The sequence below is a fragment of the Rhopalosiphum padi genome, unplaced genomic scaffold (assembly GCF_020882245.1).
Source record: "Rhopalosiphum padi isolate XX-2018 unplaced genomic scaffold, ASM2088224v1 scaffold1, whole genome shotgun sequence".
Taxonomy (NCBI): domain Eukaryota; kingdom Metazoa; phylum Arthropoda; class Insecta; order Hemiptera; family Aphididae; genus Rhopalosiphum; species Rhopalosiphum padi.
In genome coordinates this window covers 10,247,791-10,270,945 of record NW_026869996.1, presented here as the reverse complement: position 1 = coordinate 10,270,945, position 23,155 = coordinate 10,247,791, and the positions used below count along the sequence as shown (strand labels likewise).

Below are 23,155 nucleotides of genomic sequence, written 5' to 3'. Positions count from 1 at the left end.
TAAAACCTATATAATTATCAGTATCTTCTAGTTAATTTTCAACGTAGGATAATGATATTTTCTCAACTGGTATGAATGCGTAGTCATGTCTCAGCAAGCCTTGAGTGATCTGCTGTATTGCCATCTAAAGAAAAAAGTCTATTAAATAAGTATAATGATTGGAGAAACAATAATTATGATAAATAATAAAAGATAGTACAAATCTACCAGCATGTTTTGTCGAATTTGAATATAAAATAAGTGTAACTAAAGAAGACACTTGTAGAAAAACTTAAAATTGATTCTTTTCAATATAAAATACATATGAATTTTTATAATTGTCTAAATTATCATATAAAAACATGTATTATAGTGTTTATGAAGTATAAGCTTGAATGAAATTAATGAAAATTAATAATAGAAAATTAGAATATCTTTCTTAATCTAATGGTCTGAGTTTGATGACATTAACATTAGAATTGAGTTTATTATAAGCAGTAAAAACTATGAATTTTTATATTTGTCTAAATTATCATATAAAAACACGTTTTATAGTGTTTATGAAGTATAAGCTTAAATGAAATTAATGAAAGTTAATAATAGAAAATTAGAATATTTTTCTTAATCTAATAATCTGAGTTTGATGTGACTAACGTGAGAATTGAGTGTTTTATAAGCAGTTAAAAATATGAATTTTTATATTTGTCTAAATTACCATATAAATACACGTTTTATAGTGTTTATGAAGTATAAGCTTAAATGAAATTAATGAAAGTTAGTAATACAAAATTTGAATTTCTTTCTTCATGTAATTGTCAGAATTTCTCGGCATTAACTTATTGTCACACTACTCTTAATTAAATATCAATTACAGTCGATAACCATTACACGTACATTGTATAAAACCATTAATATTTTCAGTATCTTCTAGTCCATTTTACATGTAGGATATTGATACTTCCCGAAGTGGTAGAAATGTGAATTCATGTCTCAGCATGCATCGAGTGATCTATGTACTGCCATCTGAAAATATTTAGTCAGTTAAATTTATAAAATGGTTGGAGGATAAAATTTCACTACTACACACCATAAGGTGAACGAAAATCTTTTTATGACAACTAGTGTTTGGTAACCATTGAATAATTCAGAAATTAAAACAATCAAACAAAAACTAAGAGACCAACTACATTCTTAATAGAAAATATTTGAAAGAATCTTACAGTAGTAACATGAATTAAAATACAAATGTATAAATGCAAAAAGATATGAAATATAATCTTATAATAGATGATAAGAAACATTATTTATGATAAGCAATCAAATATTATTAAAATCTACCAGCTGTTTTGTTGAATTTGAAGGTAAAATAATTGTAACTTTAAAATACACTCATAGGAAAATATAAAATTGATTTTTTGCAATATAGTATGACATTACTATTCTTCAGAAATAATTCTGATTTGAACATAATAATATGAAATTATATTTGAATAAAATCACCGTAAAACATCTATTGAATCTTGACAATTTAAATTAAATCACTTTGGGATGTGGTTAAATTAAAACCTATTAATGAAATAAATATAGTAAATAATATTAAAAGATTTTTACAGCTAAGGCAAGTGTTATGAATGAAAATTTCAAGCTAAATGTGTTTCCCAATCCTTTATTCAGATTTTTAACAAATTTCAATTGTTACACTACTATTAATTTACTATCAATTACATTCAATAGCCATTTCACGTACATTGCATAAAACCTATATAATTATCAGTATCTTCTAGTTAATTTTCAACGTAGGATAATGATATTTTCTCAACTGGTATGAATGCGTAGTCATGTCTCAGCAAGCCTTGAGTGATCTGCTGTATTGCCATCTAAAGAAAAAAGTCTATTAAATAAGTATAATGATTGGAGAAACAATAATTATGATAAATAATAAAAGATAGTACAAATCTACCAGCATGTTTTGTCGAATTTGAATATAAAATAAGTGTAACTAAAGAAGACACTTGTAGAAAAACTTAAAATTGATTCTTTTCAATATAAAATACATATGAATTTTTATAATTGTCTAAATTATCATATAAAAACATGTATTATAGTGTTTATGAAGTATAAGCTTGAATGAAATTAATGAAAATTAATAATAGAAAATTAGAATATCTTTCTTAATCTAATGGTCTGAGTTTGATGACATTAACATTAGAATTGAGTTTATTATAAGCAGTAAAAACTATGAATTTTTATATTTGTCTAAATTATCATATAAAAACACGTTTTATAGTGTTTATGAAGTATAAGCTTAAATGAAATTAATGAAAGTTAATAATAGAAAATTAGAATATTTTTCTTAATCTAATAATCTGAGTTTGATGTGACTAACGTGAGAATTGAGTGTTTTATAAGCAGTTAAAAATATGAATTTTTATATTTGTCTAAATTACCATATAAATACACGTTTTATAGTGTTTATGAAGTATAAGCTTAAATGAAATTAATGAAAGTTAGTAATACAAAATTTGAATTTCTTTCTTCATGTAATTGTCAGAATTTCTCGGCATTAACTTATTGTCACACTACTCTTAATTAAATATCAATTACAGTCGATAACCATTACACGTACATTGTATAAAACCATTAATATTTTCAGTATCTTCTAGTCCATTTTACATGTAGGATATTGATACTTTCCGAAGTGGTAGAAATGTGAATTCATGTCTCAGCATGCATCGAGTGATCTATGTACTGCCATCTGAAAATATTTAGTCAGTTAAATTTATAAAATGGTTGGAGGATAAAATTTCACTACTACACACCATAAGGTGAACGAAAATCTTTTTATGACAACTAGTGTTTGGTAACCATTGAATAATTCAGAAATTAAAACAATCAAACAAAAACTAAGAGACCAACTACATTCTTAATAGAAAATATTTGAAAGAATCTTACAGTAGTAACATGAATTAAAATACAAATGTATAAATGCAAAAAGATATGAAATATAATCATATAATAGATGATAAGAAACATTATTTATGATAAGCAATCAAATATTATTAAAATCTACCAGCTGTTTTGTTGAATTTAAAGGTAAAATAATTGTAACTTTAAAATACACTCATAGGAAAATATAAAATTGATTTTTTGCAATATAGTATGACATTACTATTCTTCAGAAATAATTCTGATTTGAACATAATAATATGAAATTATATTTGAATAAAATCACCGTAAAACATCTATTGAATCTTGACAATTTAAATTAAATCAATTTGGGATGTGGTTAAATTAAAACCTATTAATGAAATAAATATAGTAAATAATATTAAAAGATTTTTACAGCTAAGGCAAGTGTTATGAATGAAAATTTCAAGCTAAATGTGTTTCCCAATCCTTTATTCAGATTTTTAACAAATTTCAATTGTTACACTACTATTAATTTACTATCAATTACATTCAATAGCCATTTCACGTACATTGCATAAAACCTATATAATTATCAGTATCTTCTAGTTAATTTTCAACGTAGGATAATGATATTTTCTCAACTGGTATGAATGCGTAGTCATGTCTCAGCAAGCCTTGAGTGATCTGCTGTATTGCCATCTAAAGAAAAAAGTCTATTAAATAAGTATAATGATTGGAGAAACAATAATTATGATAAATAATAAAAGATAGTACAAATCTACCAGCATGTTTTGTCGAATTTGAATATAAAATAAGTGTAACTAAAGAAGACACTTGTAGAAAAACTTAAAATTGATTCTTTTCAATATAAAATACATATGAATTTTTATAATTGTCTAAATTATCATATAAAAACATGTATTATAGTGTTTATGAAGTATAAGCTTGAATGAAATTAATGAAAGTTAATAATAGAAAATTAGAATATCTTTCTTAATCTAATGGTCTGAGTTTGATGACATTAACATTAGAATTGAGTTTATTATAAGCAGTTAAAACTATGAATTTTTATATTTGTCTAAATTATCATATAAAAACACGTTTTATAGTGTTTATGAAGTATAAGCTTAAATGAAATTAATGAAAGTTAATAATAGAAAATTAGAATATTTTTCTTAATCTAATAATCTGAGTTTGATGTGACTAACGTGAGAATTGAGTGTTTTATAAGCAGTTAAAAATATGAATTTTTATATTTGTCTAAATTACCATATAAATACACGTTTTATAGTGTTTATGAAGTATAAGCTTAAATGAAATTAATGAAAGTTAATAATAGAAAATTAGAATATTTTTCTTAATCTAATAATCTGAGTTTGATGTGACTAACGTGAGAATTGAGTGTTTTATAAGCAGTTAAAAATATGAATTTTTATATTTGTCTAAATTACCATATAAATACACGTTTTATAGTGTTTATGAAGTATAAGCTTAAATGAAATTAATGAAAGTTAGTAATACAAAATTTGAATTTCTTTCTTCATGTAATTGTCAGAATTTCTCAGCATTAACTTATTGTCACACTACTCTTAATTAAATATCAATTACACGTACATTGTATAAAACCATTAATATTTTCAGTATCTTCTAGTCCATTTTACATGTAGGATATTGATACTTTCCGAAGTGGTAGAAATGTGAATTCATGTCTCAGCATGCATCGAGTGATCTATGTACTGCCATCTGAAAATATTTAGTCAGTTAAATTTATAAAATGGTTGGAGGATAAAATTTCACTACTACACACCATAAGGTGAACGAAAATCTTTTTATGACAACTAGTGTTTGGTAACCATTGAATAATTCAGAAATTAAAACAATCAAACAAAAACTAAGAGACCAACTACATTCTTAATAGAAAATATTTGAAAGAATCTTACAGTAGTAACATGAATTAAAATACAAATGTATAAATGCAAAAAGATATGAAATATAATCATATAATAGATGATAAGAAACATTATTTATGATAAGCAATCAAATATTATTAAAATCTACCAGCTGTTTTGTTGAATTTGAAGGTAAAATAATTGTAACTTTAAAATACACTCATAGGAAAATATAAAATTGATTTTTTGCAATATAGTATGACATTACTATTCTTCAGAAATAATTCTGATTTGAACATAATAATATGAAATTATATTTGAATAAAATCACCGTAAAACATCTATTGAATCTTGACAATTTAAATTAAATCAATTTGGGATGTGGTTAAATTAAAACCTATTAATGAAATAAATATAGTAAATAATATTAAAAGATTTTTACAGCTAAGGCAAGTGTTATGAATGAAAATTTCAAGCTAAATGTGTTTCCCAATCCTTTATTCAGATTTTTAACAAATTTCAATTGTTACACTACTATTAATTTACTATCAATTACATTCAATAGCCATTTCACGTACATTGCATAAAACCTATATAATTATCAGTATCTTCTAGTTAATTTTCAACGTAGGATAATGATATTTTCTCAACTGGTATGAATGCGTAGTCATGTCTCAGCAAGCCTTGAGTGATCTGCTGTATTGCCATCTAAAGAAAAAAGTCTATTAAATAAGTATAATGATTGGAGAAACAATAATTATGATAAATAATAAAAGATAGTACAAATCTACCAGCATGTTTTGTCGAATTTGAATATAAAATAAGTGTAACTAAAGAAGACACTTGTAGAAAAACTTAAAATTGATTCTTTTCAATATAAAATACATATGAATTTTTATAATTGTCTAAATTATCATATAAAAACATGTATTATAGTGTTTATGAAGTATAAGCTTGAATGAAATTAATAAAAGTTAATAATAGAAAATTAGAATATCTTTCTTAATCTAATGGTCTGAGTTTGATGACATTAACATTAGAATTGAGTTTATTATAAGCAGTTAAAACTATGAATTTTTATATTTGTCTAAATTATCATATAAAAACACGTTTTATAGTGTTTATGAAGTATACGCTTGAATGAAATTAATGAAAGTTAATAATAGAAAATTAGAATATCTTTCTTAATCTAATGGTCTGAGTTTGATGACATTAACATTAGAATTGAGTTTATTATAAGCAGTTAAAACTATGAATTTTTATATTTGTCTAAATTATCATATAAAAACACGTTTTATAGTGTTTATGAAGTATAAGCTTAAATGAAATTAATGAAAGTTAATAATAGAAAATTAGAATATTTTTCTTAATCTAATAATCTGAGTTTGATGTGACTAACGTGAGAATTGAGTGTTTTATAAGCAGTTAAAAATATGAATTTTTATATTTGTCTAAATTACCATATAAATACACGTTTTATAGTGTTTATGAAGTATAAGCTTAAATGAAATTAATGAAAGTTAGTAATACAAAATTTGAATTTCTTTCTTCATGTAATTGTCAGAATTTCTCAGCATTAACTTATTGTCACACTACTCTTAATTAAATATCAATTACACGTACATTGTATAAAACCATTAATATTTTCAGTATCTTCTAGTCCATTTTACATGTAGGATATTGATACTTTCCGAAGTGGTAGAAATGTGAATTCATGTCTCAGCATGCATCGAGTGATCTATGTACTGCCATCTGAAAATATTTAGTCAGTTAAATTTATAAAATGGTTGGAGGATAAAATTTCACTACTACACACCATAAGGTGAACGAAAATCTTTTTATGACAACTAGTGTTTGGTAACCATTGAATAATTCAGAAATTAAAACAATCAAACAAAAACTAAGAGACCAACTACATTCTTAATAGAAAATATTTGAAAGAATCTTACAGTAGTAACATGAATTAAAATACAAATGTATAAATGCAAAAAGATATGAAATATAATCATATAATAGATGATAAGAAACATTATTTATGATAAGCAATCAAATATTATTAAAATCTACCAGCTGTTTTGTTGAATTTGAAGGTAAAATAATTGTAACTTTAAAATACACTCATAGGAAAATATAAAATTGATTTTTTGCAATATAGTATGACATTACTATTCTTCAGAAATAATTCTGATTTGAACATAATAATATGAAATTATATTTGAATAAAATCACCGTAAAACATCTATTGAATCTTGACAATTTAAATTAAATCAATTTGGGATGTGGTTAAATTAAAACCTATTAATGAAATAAATATAGTAAATAATATTAAAAGATTTTTACAGCTAAGGCAAGTGTTATGAATGAAAATTTCAAGCTAAATGTGTTTCCCAATCCTTTATTCAGATTTTTAACAAATTTCAATTGTTACACTACTATTAATTTACTATCAATTACATTCAATAGCCATTTCACGTACATTGCATAAAACCTATATAATTATCAGTATCTTCTAGTTAATTTTCAACGTAGGATAATGATATTTTCTCAACTGGTATGAATGCGTAGTCATGTCTCAGCAAGCCTTGAGTGATCTGCTGTATTGCCATCTAAAGAAAAAAGTCTATTAAATAAGTATAATGATTGGAGAAACAATAATTATGATAAATAATAAAAGATAGTACAAATCTACCAGCATGTTTTGTCGAATTTGAATATAAAATAAGTGTAACTAAAGAAGACACTTGTAGAAAAACTTAAAATTGATTCTTTTCAATATAAAATACATATGAATTTTTATAATTGTCTAAATTATCATATAAAAACATGTATTATAGTGTTTATGAAGTATAAGCTTGAATGAAATTAATGAAAGTTAATAATAGAAAATTAGAATATCTTTCTTAATCTAATGGTCTGAGTTTGATGACATTAACATTAGAATTGAGTTTATTATAAGCAGTTAAAACTATGAATTTTTATATTTGTCTAAATTATCATATAAAAACACGTTTTATAGTGTTTATGAAGTATACGCTTAAATGAAATTAATGAAAGTTAATAATAGAAAATTAGAATATCTTTCTTAATCTAATGGTCTGAGTTTGATGACATTAACATTAGAATTGAGTTTATTATAAGCAGTTAAAACTATGAATTTTTATATTTGTCTAAATTATCATATAAAAACACGTTTTATAGTGTTTATGAAGTATAAGCTTAAATGAAATTAATGAAAGTTAATAATAGAAAATTTGAATTTCTTTCTTCATGTAATTGTCAGAATTTCTCGGCATTAACTTATTGTCACACTACTCTTAATTAAATATCAATTACAGTCGATAACCATTACACGTACATTGTATAAAACCATTAATATTTTCAGTATCTTCTAGTCCATTTTACATGTAGGATATTAATACTTTCCGAAGTGGTAGAAATGTGAATTCATGTCTCAGCATGCATCGAGTGATCTATGTACTGCCATCTGAAAATATTTAGTCAGTTAAATTTATAAAATGGTTGGAGGATAAAATTTCACTACTACACACCATAAGGTGAACGAAAATCTTTTTATGACAACTAGTGTTTGGTAACCATTGAATAATTCAGAAATTAAAACAATCAAACAAAAACTAAGAGACCAACTACATTTTTAATAGAAAATATTTGAAAGAATCTTACAGCAGTAACATGAATTAAAATACAAAATATGTATAAATGCAAAAAGATATGAAATATAATCATATAATAGATGATAAGAAACATTATTTATGATAAGCAATCAAATATTATTAAAATCTACCAGCTGTTTTGTTGAATTTGAAGGTAAAATAATTGTAACTTTAAAATACACTCATAGGAAAATATAAAATTGATTTTTTGCAATATAGTATGACATTACTATTCTTCAGAAATAATTCTGATTTGAACATAATAATATGAAATTATATTTGAATAAAATCACCGTAAAACATCTATTGAATCTTGACAATTTAAATTAAATCACTTTGGGATGTGGTTAAATTAAAACCTATTAATGAAATAAATATAGTAAATAATATTAAAAGATTTTTACAGCTAAGGCAAGTGTTATGAATGAAAATTTCAAGCTAAATGTGTTTCCCAATCCTTTATTCAGATTTTTAACAAATTTCAATTGTTACACTACTATTAATTTACTATCAATTACATTCAATAGCCATTTCACGTACATTGCATAAAACCTATATAATTATCAGTATCTTCTAGTTAATTTTCAACGTAGGATAATGATATTTTCTCAACTGGTATGAATGCGTAGTCATGTCTCAGCAAGCCTTGAGTGATCTGCTGTATTGCCATCTAAAGAAAAAAGTCTATTAAATAAGTATAATGATTGGAGAAACAATAATTATGATAAATAATAAAAGATAGTACAAATCTACCAGCATGTTTTGTCGAATTTGAATATAAAATAAGTGTAACTAAAGAAGACACTTGTAGAAAAACTTAAAATTGATTCTTTTCAATATAAAATACATATGAATTTTTATAATTGTCTAAATTATCATATAAAAACATGTATTATAGTGTTTATGAAGTATAAGCTTGAATGAAATTAATAAAAGTTAATAATAGAAAATTAGAATATCTTTCTTAATCTAATGGTCTGAGTTTGATGACATTAACATTAGAATTGAGTTTATTATAAGCAGTTAAAACTATGAATTTTTATATTTGTCTAAATTATCATATAAAAACACGTTTTATAGTGTTTATGAAGTATACGCTTAAATGAAATTAATGAAAGTTAATAATAGAAAATTAGAATATCTTTCTTAATCTAATGGTCTGAGTTTGATGACATTAACATTAGAATTGAGTTTATTATAAGCAGTTAAAACTATGAATTTTTATATTTGTCTAAATTATCATATAAAAACACGTTTTATAGTGTTTATGAAGTATAAGCTTAAATGAAATTAATGAAAGTTAATAATAGAAAATTAGAATATTTTTCTTAATCTAATAATCTGAGTTTGATGTGACTAACGTGAGAATTGAGTGTTTTATAAGCAGTTAAAAATATGAATTTTTATATTTGTCTAAATTACCATATAAATACACGTTTTATAGTGTTTATGAAGTATAAGCTTAAATGAAATTAATGAAAGTTAGTAATACAAAATTTGAATTTCTTTCTTCATGTAATTGTCAGAATTTCTCGGCATTAACTTATTGTCACACTACTCTTAATTAAATATCAATTACAGTCGATAACCATTACACGTACATTGTATAAAACCATTAATATTTTCAGTATCTTCTAGTCCATTTTACATGTAGGATATTGATACTTTCCGAAGTGGTAGAAATGTGAATTCATGTCTCAGCATGCATCGAGTGATCTATGTACTGCCATCTGAAAATATTTAGTCAGTTAAATTTATAAAATGGTTGGAGGATAAAATTTTACTACTACACACCATAAGGTGAACGAAAATCTTTTTATGACAACTAGTGTTTGGTAACCATTGAATAATTCAGAAATTAAAACAATCAAACAAAAACTAAGAGACCAACTACATTCTTAATAGAAAATATTTGAAAGAATCTTACAGTAGTAACATGAATTAAAATACAAATGTATAAATGCAAAAAGATATGAAATATAATCATATAATAGATGATAAGAAACATTATTTATGATAAGCAATCAAATATTATTAAAATCTACCAGCTGTTTTGTTGAATTTGAAGGTAAAATAATTGTAACTTTAAAATACACTCATAGGAAAATATAAAATTGATTTTTTGCAATATAGTATGACATTACTATTCTTCAGAAATAATTCTGATTTGAACATAATAATATGAAATTATATTTGAATAAAATCACCGTAAAACATCTATTGAATCTTGACAATTTAAATTAAATCAATTTGGGATGTGGTTAAATTAAAACCTATTAATGAAATAAATATAGTAAATAATATTAAAAGATTTTTACAGCTAAGGCAAGTGTTATGAATGAAAATTTCAAGCTAAATGTGTTTCCCAATCCTTTATTCAGATTTTTAACAAATTTCAATTGTTACACTACTATTAATTTACTATCAATTACATTCAATAGCCATTTCACGTACATTGCATAAAACCTATATAATTATCAGTATCTTCTAGTTAATTTTCAACGTAGGATAATGATATTTTCTCAACTGGTATGAATGCGTAGTCATGTCTCAGCAAGCCTTGAGTGATCTGCTGTATTGCCATCTAAAGAAAAAAGTCTATTAAATAAGTATAATGATTGGAGAAACAATAATTATGATAAATAATAAAAGATAGTACAAATCTACCAGCATGTTTTGTCGAATTTGAATATAAAATAAGTGTAACTAAAGAAGACACTTGTAGAAAAACTTAAAATTGATTCTTTTCAATATAAAATACATATGAATTTTTATAATTGTCTAAATTATCATATAAAAACATGTATTATAGTGTTTATGAAGTATAAGCTTGAATGAAATTAATGAAAGTTAATAATAGAAAATTAGAATATCTTTCTTAATCTAATGGTCTGAGTTTGATGACATTAACATTAGAATTGAGTTTATTATAAGCAGTTAAAACTATGAATTTTTATATTTGTCTAAATTATCATATAAAAACACGTTTTATAGTGTTTATGAAGTATACGCTTAAATGAAATTAATGAAAGTTAATAATAGAAAATTAGAATATCTTTCTTAATCTAATGGTCTGAGTTTGATGACATTAACATTAGAATTGAGTTTATTATAAGCAGTTAAAACTATGAATTTTTATATTTGTCTAAATTATCATATAAAAACACGTTTTATAGTGTTTATGAAGTATAAGCTTAAATGAAATTAATGAAAGTTAATAATAGAAAATTAGAATATTTTTCTTAATCTAATAATCTGAGTTTGATGTGACTAACGTGAGAATTGAGTGTTTTATAAGCAGTTAAAAATATGAATTTTTATATTTGTCTAAATTACCATATAAATACACGTTTTATAGTGTTTATGAAGTATAAGCTTAAATGAAATTAATGAAAGTTAGTAATACAAAATTTGAATTTCTTTCTTCATGTAATTGTCAGAATTTCTCGGCATTAACTTATTGTCACACTACTCTTAATTAAATATCAATTACAGTCGATAACCATTACACGTACATTGTATAAAACCATTAATATTTTCAGTATCTTCTAGTCCATTTTACATGTAGGATATTGATACTTTCCGAAGTGGTAGAAATGTGAATTCATGTCTCAGCATGCATCGAGTGATCTATGTACTGCCATCTGAAAATATTTAGTCAGTTAAATTTATAAAATGGTTGGAGGATAAAATTTCACTACTACACACCATAAGGTGAACGAAAATCTTTTTATGACAACTAGTGTTTGGTAACCATTGAATAATTCAGAAATTAAAACAATCAAACAAAAACTAAGAGACCAACTACATTCTTAATAGAAAATATTTGAAAGAATCTTACAGTAGTAACATGAATTAAAATACAAATGTATAAATGCAAAAAGATATGAAATATAATCATATAATAGATGATAAGAAACATTATTTATGATAAGCAATCAAATATTATTAAAATCTACCAGCTGTTTTGTTGAATTTGAAGGTAAAATAATTGTAACTTTAAAATACACTCATAGGAAAATATAAAATTGATTTTTTGCAATATAGTATGACATTACTATTCTTCAGAAATAATTCTGATTTGAACATAATAATATGAAATTATATTTGAATAAAATCACCGTAAAACATCTATTGAATCTTGACAATTTAAATTAAATCACTTTGGGATGTGGTTAAATTAAAACCTATTAATGAAATAAATATAGTAAATAATATTAAAAGATTTTTACAGCTAAGGCAAGTGTTATGAATGAAAATTTCAAGCTAAATGTGTTTCCCAATCCTTTATTCAGATTTTTAACAAATTTCAATTGTTACACTACTATTAATTTACTATCAATTACATTCAATAGCCATTTCACGTACATTGCATAAAACCTATATAATTATCAGTATCTTCCAGTTAATTTTCAATGTAACTTTCCCAAGTGGTATGAATGCGAAGTCATGTCTCAGCAAGCCTTGAGTGATCTGCTATACTGCCATCTAAAAAAAAGTAGTCGATTAAATATGTATAATAGTTGGAGAAACAATAATTATGATAAATAATAAAAGAAAGTACAAATCTACCAAATTATTTTTTTCAATATAAAATAAATATGAATTTTTAATATTTGTCTAAATTATCATATAAAAACACGTTTTTTATTGATTATGAAGTATAAGCTCGTCCTATCTCTCTCGGTTTTCCCGTAAAACATTTCGTAAACGAGAATTTTCATTTTTCGAAATTTTCAATTTTCATTCGCGTTTCCTAGGTCACCTGGTGGTCCAACGACAATTTATCACAGAAGATTAAGTGTTTTACATGTAATTGTAAACCAGAATGAGTTTTTCAGTTTTCCAACAACTCGTTATTTCAAATTTTTGGTTCTCAAAAACCGTTCGACCTACGTACGACGTTTAAAAATCCTTAATAACGGTTTCTCGAAAAATCAAAAGCAAACAACTTATGAAGCTGGTTATGGGGATCAATTTTATGTCTTACGACTTTCGTTTTATCTCACTCGGTTTTCCCGAAAAACACTTCGTAAACGAGAATTTTCATTTTTCGAAATTTTCAATTTTCATTCGCATTTCCTAGGTCACCTGGTGGTCCAACGACAATTTATCACAGAAGTTTAATTGTTCTACATGTAATTGTAAACCAGACTCAGTCGTGGCGTCGTGTGTCGACACTGTAGGAGCCTTTTTTACCCTTCTTTTTGGCGTCGGAAGTTAGGATTTTACAGTTTTTGGACTTTGTCGACTCGGAACATTTATATTTTGGGTGGATAGAACAGTTTTTTCTACGCATCGTTTAGAGAATTTTGTAAAAATCGAACGTTACTATAACCGAAGGAATCGGACGTTTTGTTGGAAGTTATGATTTTCTTTTTCTTTTTTGGCACTTTGATTTTACGTATTTTCCGAATTTTTTGAAATTGAGTTTTTGTTGAATCTTTTCGAAATTTGAGTGCTGACTCATAAATACTATGACGAGTTATAATGGTACTATGGTCAAATGCATATAGGATCATTTTTTCAATCATAATATAATAATAATATTTTTAAAAGGTTCAATAGTTTATTCTTTAAAAAAAATTATGTTGTAAATTACATCTCTAGAACCCAACTATTAATAAATATTTTGACATTTAGACCGATTTTAGGAATGTATAAGGTACTTAATTAATTATACTATTGGGAACTTTTAGTTTTACATTAGTTATATCTGTAAGTTGCTGATTATAAACATTATAAACAATAAATAATATTGTTCATTAGGAGCTTAAATGGTTGTAAATATTACTATCTAAGTATATATACAGTGTGTAAATGTTAAGGTGTATGACCGCAGTAAGCGAATGTTGACAGTCACCGGTGTATGTCGACATTTACCAAAAATCGTAGTGAATGTTGACATATGGTCTTAACGCGTTCATACACCGGTGATTGTTCAAATTTCGATAATTAATGTTGGCAAATGTTGACCAGTGACCACGCATGAAGCACGATGTAAATCACTATACTAGAAGGTATTTTCTTATTATTTTATAGAATTAAGACGTTATTGTCCAGTCACAATATGCGTTGGAGACCTTTTAACGTTAGTATAATGTTATGGCATGATTGGCATGAAATAATCCGAATGATATTATGGATAAACTAATCGTCCCGTTGAAACTAAAACTATTCATTATGTAAAGAACGAAGAACTACTCGAAGTTCATATAAAAACATATGATCAACGAATTGAGGAACCAATTCAAAAATATATTATAAAAAAATATAATACAAACAAATGTAACTGTATAAGAATGGGGGAATACTCTGTAACAGTAAATGCCATGATAGTTAACCGTGATGTAATAAATATAACTTAAAAAATTAATACTACTTAATCTATAAGTTAAAAAATTAATTTGTTAAACTACAAGTATATTTATTTATGAATTTATTACCTATTTATTTGATTATAAATGTTGTCACTTGTCAGGCATGTCAACATTCAGTAAATAACTATTGTGTTTATCAACAAACACTGGTAAAAGTCTACATTCTAAGATATTTGTAAAAATTGATAACATTCACTAAAATGATCGGTAAATGTCAACATACACCTATGAAGTTTTTTAACTTAATTAAACATGGGTATGCACAATACAATTAAGTTTAAGTTAGCTTGTATAATTAAGTTAAAAGAAAATTCATTGTCCATAAAAATGTGTATTTTTATATCATAACAATCAACTAAAAAACAGAATTAAAATTGTTGGGCTCTACACAGAGATAGATATCGAGGGTTCTCAATCAGCATTTACAGTTTACACACTGTATATAAATATTTAATAGTAAAATTAAATATGATATGAATATTATTATTTATAAAGTATACTAAATATAAAATGTATTTATAATACAATTCTAAATTCTAATTGATGATTGAATAATTATAATGGTATATATATTTAATATATTTTTCATCATAAAATAAATTAATATTTTCAAGAATTTAAGACAATAATAATAGAATTTTCTTTTATTTATTGGTTAAATCACTATCAAATTAATAATAAAAACCAATTTAGACCTTTATTTTTTACAAACTAAAATATTTGATTAAAAGTTAACTGTTACACAATATTTCTGAGCAGTAATAAATTTTAAAGTTTCAAAACAAATAATTTTAAAATATTCTTTTAGCATTTAAATACTTAAGAGTTAAGAGTTAATTTGAATAGCTTATTTTATTACCTACATTATTTAAAAGTAAAATATAACATGGAAAATTTGAAAAAAGTCCTAAAACAATTTTAAATACTCATAATACATGATAATATATTAATATTATGAAAGTCTTTAAATATCAGTATTAGTTTTTTTATCAACTATTTTACATCTATATTTTAAGGGATATTGTATACCAATCGAAAGTATTAATAATATACTCGTATATATATATATTGAAAATAATTAATTTTTAACTTGATAGTAAATACCAATAAATGATAAGTTTTAAAATTAAGTTAGTTAACTATTTCTAAAAAAAGAACAATTATAAATAATCAACAAATAGCAAACAAAAAGTTAAATTTGATAAAATATAATAATTTTGTATTTTCATTTATTAAATTAAAATGGTTTCTAACATAAATATTATGAATTAATAATTTGTTATAATAGGGATATTATATAAACAGTCATGTCAATTGTTAATATTGTTTGAAATACTAGTTATTATCTTAGATTTATCACTATAAATTTTGATATCTACATAGTTATAATAAATTTTGGAAAAGATACATATTAAATATATTTTTAGCAGAAAAAAATGATTTTTGGAAAATTATTTCAAGACAAGATTAAAGAAATTAAAAAAAATTTAATGTATTATCAATAAAAATGTTTGGTAAAATATAAGTAATCAGGTTTAGACATCGACTTCTCATTTGTTTTTAAAACTAAGTGTTTATTTTCATTGATGAAAAAAAATTGAATTATATACAAAACTAAATTGACCAAGTTTAGTAATTGTACACGTCTTGGATTAATTAAACTAGAGGTTTAAGTAAGCTGAAATTCTTATTAGACATTAAACAGTTTTAACATAACACATTATTATAATACATACTAACATATAGCTTTGGAGTATTTTCAGCATCAAGACAACCTTTCAATTAGGTAACAGAGAAAATATAGGTTTCAACTTATTCAAAAATAAATTTTAATTTTTTTTCAACCAATGTATACATATTATATTGTTTACTTTGTACAACTAAGAATTTGTTTTAAATTATTAGCATAGACACACTATTTTACTTTACATTCAACAAAGACCAAATACCTATGAATACAATGTTTATCATTATATTTTACGGTTGAGGTCCCTATAAACAAGTATAGGTACTGGAAAATCATAGTACATCGATAAGAACATTGAATCGACACATACTACCGATGATGATACATATTATAACATAGACATAAGCTACAACACACATTCACGAGAAAATTTAAAATTTTCAATTATCACTGATGGCGATCAAAGAAAAATAGATATTTAATATAAAGTTATTTACATCACTCACTGAAATTCTCAAAACAGTAATTCTGGGGGGAGGACAGTCACCTTGCATTTTATATTATTATTATAAGTAGTAGTAGTAGTAGTAGTAGTAGTAGTAGTAGTATTTACTTGATAATAGTAATAATAATGTCAATACTAATAACGACGAAAACCTTTGTCGTGCATCAAATGAAAATACGCAATACCGTTTCGTAGTGAGCGCTATTAATTATTATATTATATTAATGGAATACCTACACGGATAGTTAGGTACGTATTTATAAGTACATCGACAACTCCGGCGCAAAACGAGAACAGTAATTCGCACGAAAAAGGTTAAATATCTAAGTATTATTATACTTACGGCGTCGGTGATCAGATGGACCACTTAATTTTCCGTCTTAGTGATCTCGTGCCTCGATACCTACCTACGGCTAGTGTTTCAGAATAATTAGGAATATAGCAATGACGGTGACGGCTGCAGACTGCGTGTACAAACGGGAACAGTCAGTGCTTTTGGGATGGCGAGTTCAATTCCATAGCTATACCATTGGTTATAAATACTAGTATTAGTAGTATTTATAACCAATGGCTATTGGCTATACTTAGGTTTAGTGGAGCGTTCCGCGCCGGTCGGCGCTGAAGATCGTGTGATACATTCGCACTAAACGCAACGCGCCACTAACCACAAACCGCTATAGATAATAGTGATAATACGCTTTCGCCGCCCTTCACATAATATATTGTAGTATCAACTACTATCAACAAGTCGAGAGAAATAACTAAATGACAACTTGGGCTTTCCGATCTCGTATACTCATGGCAGAACAAATGCACTCGAAAACACTCGGGACGAAGACGACAACATTTTAATTTTGAAATTCATATCCCATAGACTATCCATTTATAAATATTATAATGTTATGATTTCGTTTCGTGTTATTTTTATAAATACAGTCGTATTCACAATAATAAATACGAAAATGGTATTAGGTATGTTGATCTGCGACGCAACCGGGATTTTTTCAAGGGATGTCCGCCAGTTGCGTATACAGTATATTATGGACAAAAAACATTATAACTTATAACATTTATAACACATTATTATTTCTAAAATTACAGTTTTAAGGGGGTTGTCCAGACACTCAGCCCCCCTCCTCTTGGTTGCGCCACTGATGACGATTGTTGAAGGTTTCAAGTACCTACCTAAGTGTCCTTATTTAGTTGCTTCAATATTATTTCACTATAATTGTTTTTTCCTTAGGTATTTTATTTTATAGTAATAGTTGTTAGCAACTTAAGTCTTATATAAGTAATAAGTATCAGTATGTAATAATAAAAATGATAGGAATAATGATTAAAACAATAATAATAATATAAATAATATTAGTAGTATTAATATATTATATATATTAGTATTGTAATGAGTTAAAAATATGGTATATAATTATTATTAAGAGATAGTATTTTAAATGTTATTTATTTTTAATGTTTGTCTTTAACTCATCACCTTGTAAGATAAATTACGGGGTTGGGTAAATGAGTTTTTCCTTTTGAATAAACTAATCTATTTAAAATATCTATTATATGAATTTTCACTTACCTTTCGGATGACTCGAGATGTGAGGTTACGATATTCAGTGTCGGCCTGGCATACCAAAGGCCCATGGATCAGTTTTTTTATGGGGCCCCCAAAAAATGTACACTGTTTTTTGTTGAAACATTATTTTAAGATACTTCTTTAAATATAGGTACTTTACATTTTTTCCAATATGGATCATAATATATACTTAGAAGTTATGTTAAAGTTATTTACTGTATACCTACTAAAGACTGCAATTACTGAATTACCTACCTAATGCATTAACTTTGTTTTTAAATTTTTTTATATTTAAATTTGTTATAATAATTTTGCATGATTGCAATAAACATATTTTATTTGTTTCAATTTTTTATATTATAATTTTTTTTAACTGTGCAAATATCAATTGCACTAAATCATCCTTTATAGGTATATTCATATCTTTAAGACTGTGAATTTGCAAAATTCTATTGTTATTATTAAAATGGCAGTGTTGTTTAAAATTTTAGTCTAAAAAAACAAGAAATTCTTATTCACTGCATACACAATATCCAAAATAAAACCCAAAAAAGTCTTAATCAACATATTTAAAACTTACTTTTCGTACTATTCGCAGCAATCTTAATACGCTGCACTTGTTCCAGTGTAGGAAAACTTATATTTTTTTTGATGTGGTGATGATTGGATCGCTAATAATGCTTTTTTATTTCTTTCTGCCTTTTTTGCGGCCCCAGATTTATATATACGTTTCATGTTCATAAATTAATTGCACACATTCACGGTAAATAAATTAACAATAGGCAACAGTATAACATCAAATATAGGTATCGCATAACAATTAACAATAACCGACAGCACGCGAGTACACGACTACAGCAGTCTGATTAAAAAAATAACAAATCAATAATCATAGCTGCGTACGTATTATCCTAGTTATATTAGTCGACAATATTTTTATAAATAACTATGGTCGATGGGTGCGAGAAAAACATTATTTAATATTCATAAATAAATAATAATAACATTATAATAATAATATTATATTAACACGAAGCCGACGCGATGGAAATCATTCGTTTAAAAATAAACTATGAAACTATTGAAACGTTTGAAGCTACTAAACAATAAAAAAATAATTATTAATAACACAGAAATGAAATTACGAAAACTAAAATTATATTTCTATTATAAAATTTAAACTTAGGAGACATATCCATAACTCATAAGCTGTATAAGAAATAAGAATAATATTGTTTAAGTTACTTTCAAAAGTAAATGTCATACCTTCATCATTATTATATATTTATATATTATACAGATATTATAGATTATAGTAGGTATTGTAAATTAATACATAATACATTTTTTTCTATGCAATATTTATATGATTGCTGAATCCAACAGCGGGGCACCGGGGCCTCTGCAGGCTGCAGGGTCGAGCAAGCGGGGTCCTCGTGGTCTCGTCCAAAATAAGGATAAAACCGAACTTAACTTGCAGTAGCGCAATTGATCCAAATAAACCTCCTCTAACTTGTACAAAGCCTAACCTAACCTATGGGAAAGCATCTGATTATTGAATTAATTTTCAATTTTTTGGGACTCTAAAGAAAAATTGCTCCTATAACGGCTGAATATTTCGATAAATACTTTACATGGGGGGGTCCCTATTCCCTATAAACCCAACAAGAACAAAATTGACGACACTTAAAAAAACAAAAAAAACGGAGAGGGGCCCCGGCCGCATTCGCGGCACAGCGGCCATGGTCAGGCCGACACTGACGATATTTGATGCGACTTGATGTAATGAATGCTGGACCGGGGTGGAGAGAGGTGTGCAAGAATATTATATTCAACAACTCGAAAGATATTAAAGTGAATTAAATTTATTTAAACTTGTAAGAATTTGACACAGAAAAAGATCATACATTTATCGATACAGTGTTGTGTAAGCGACTGAGCGCGGAATTGGTTGTTCTTTGCCCTTTTATAGACATGATATGCCGCCTTTGTGATAGAATTTGGAGATTGCGGCGTTGCTCATCATCAGTATCTTATTTACTAAATAGCCCATATTTGTACAGCTGCAATGATTGTGATTATTTCTAAGTCTAAGGGTAATTTAATTAATTGTAATTTTATCTTATAGTTGATTAATTTATTTCACAATAATATGTATTTGCTTAGTCTATGTTTGTGCAGCTGCACTGATATTTTATGAAAATTTAAATAATGATATATAATAATGTATATATCATTACAGTATATTATAATATTTGGTTTTTATAAAAATAACAAATTCAATTTAATGATTATGGAGATTAATTTTGTTGGTAAAAACGATATAATTTTCAGTTTTTATTGAATATTTACAAGTATCAACAATGGATGGCTTCTTCATTCAAATTGTTCATGTATCTTTGTTTTCACATAGCTCATACTCTTATTGTGCCTACTGCTACAAATTGTGTATACGTAATTTATAACAAACATTCAATATATATAATATAATAATATAGGTATTGAATATTTGATTTATTAAAATTATGTAATCTAATGCGATACATGTCAAGATTAAATTTATAGTTTGTAGAAAATCGTTATTTATTACTTTATTAGTGACTGGTTTAATATGTCTTGCAATGCTAATGTATATTTGAATGAATTTAAGATAAGCTTAATATTTTATTAAATATTGCTTGATAATTTTGATGATTACCTATTTTATTATTTTTAAGATCCTATAAGTGGAGCGATGAATGTATTGATTTTACAATGTTGTTTTTTCCAAATTAGGTATTTTATTTTTATTTTTGTATCTAAAATGACCTTTTTGAGCAAAAAAACTGTAATGATTTTCCACTTTGGGAGTATTTGATAGCAAACAGAATCTAGTCGGTACTTTGGGGGTCAAAAGTTCGCAGTACTTTTTAATAATCCAAAGAAATAGGGAAAATCGGTATTTTTACGCTATGCCAGTTTTTAAAATTGATTTCTTTATTTGTTTATAATTAAAAAACGAATAGCTAACCACAGAAACTTAAAAATATTCATTAAGTGTGTAAATTATTAAATTCTAAACATAGCATAATTTATTAATGAACAAATTTACTTTTCATTTTTTTTTAAATGTCAATTGATCAATAGCACTAGGTCAAAAACCTTGAAAATTGAATACAAGGATCTTCACAAGTAAGTCGTTATTATTAGAGTTAAAAAAAAAAGTTAAATCTAAAGCCATAAAAAAATTATAGATGTTGTGAAGTTAGAATTTTACTGAATTATGTCAAAAAACTAAAAATAGCATAATATTATTTTACTGTTCATAAAATTTAAAATATTGATACTCAAGATTTATAAATTTAATATAAGGTTTTTTTTTAAGTTTTTCAATAAAAATTAATTAAATTTCTACTGGAGTAAAATTAATCCTTTTTTTATCGTTTGAATTTTAAATTTTTACGATATTGTAAAACCGTAAAAAGTATTTCTTCTTAGACATCTTTTTGTTATTTAAAAACGAAAAACCGTAGATAAGAACTTGCAATTTTTACCAAATATTTATATTAACATTTTCTATGCATAGCATTATTTTTTAAATATTTTGACTTTTTTTGAAATATTCATAGACATAAGAAAAGTTCAATTTTTTTTTGAAAACTTCTTTCTTTAAATAGGTACCCATCTATACCAATTATTCACTGGGTCAAAAGTGTTTAAAATAAATTACAAGATGTCAAAAAACTTATTCTTATATCTGTATAAAAATGAATAAAAATACATAGGCTCAATTGTCTTCATGTGCATTCCAATTTCAAATTTTTCGGTATTCGTCATAATTACAAAAACTTACAAACTACAAACATTTTGTAGTAAAAAATGTATAACATTTTCAGTTTATATAAATAAGGTTTGATAAATTAAATACAATGTTCCTAAACAGTATTTGAGTATTTTATTCTGGAACTAAAAAATCTAAAAACTATAAAAATATTACTATTTTTTTATAATTTGATGATTGTAACGATTTTAATTCTTTTGTTATATTGCAAAAACATTTTTGTAGGAACTTGGAACGTTTATGAATATTATACTATTATTAATTATATTATTATTAATATTATACTATTTATGTACCTAATGACATTTTCAAACAATGTAGATTGTGGAAGTAATGCGAAAGCAGTTCCCACAGCGTCGTCGATTTCAAACACGAAAAAAAAAGATTGTCTATAGATATTACCTATTTATACCACGAACCTATTCACCCAATTTGAACCTAACGGTAAGGTCAAAGGTGGTATTAACTGCAACCAGTGGCGTATTTATTTACTGGGAAGGCCATCACTCCCCCCTCCACCAGTGATTGATTATTTAGCAAATAACATCAGAAAGCTTGATTAAATTTTATAATTTGACTATATTTACTTGTCTTTTGGAAAACCGAAGTAAAAAAAAAAAAACAAAAAATAGGTAGGTTACCTACTAGGGTACTTAAAAATTTAGAAATTGAAATACTAAGAAATAGGATAGTTAAAACTCGTGTTATAAGTCGAAATAACTGTATGTTATTAGT

General features: G+C 25.3%; 1 long non-coding RNA gene across 1 annotated transcript; it reads right to left on the bottom strand.

Annotated features, from left to right (window-relative positions):
• Positions 1–11,970: 11,970 nt before the first annotated feature.
• Positions 11,971–17,658, bottom strand: LOC132931387 (uncharacterized). Its single transcript, XR_009662574.1, has 3 exons — positions 17,365–17,658; positions 12,818–12,937; positions 11,971–12,093 (listed from the first exon to the last, which is right to left on the bottom strand). It is a non-coding gene; the product is annotated as an uncharacterized LOC132931387 (long non-coding RNA).
• Between the last annotated feature and the right edge of the window lie 5,497 nt (positions 17,659–23,155).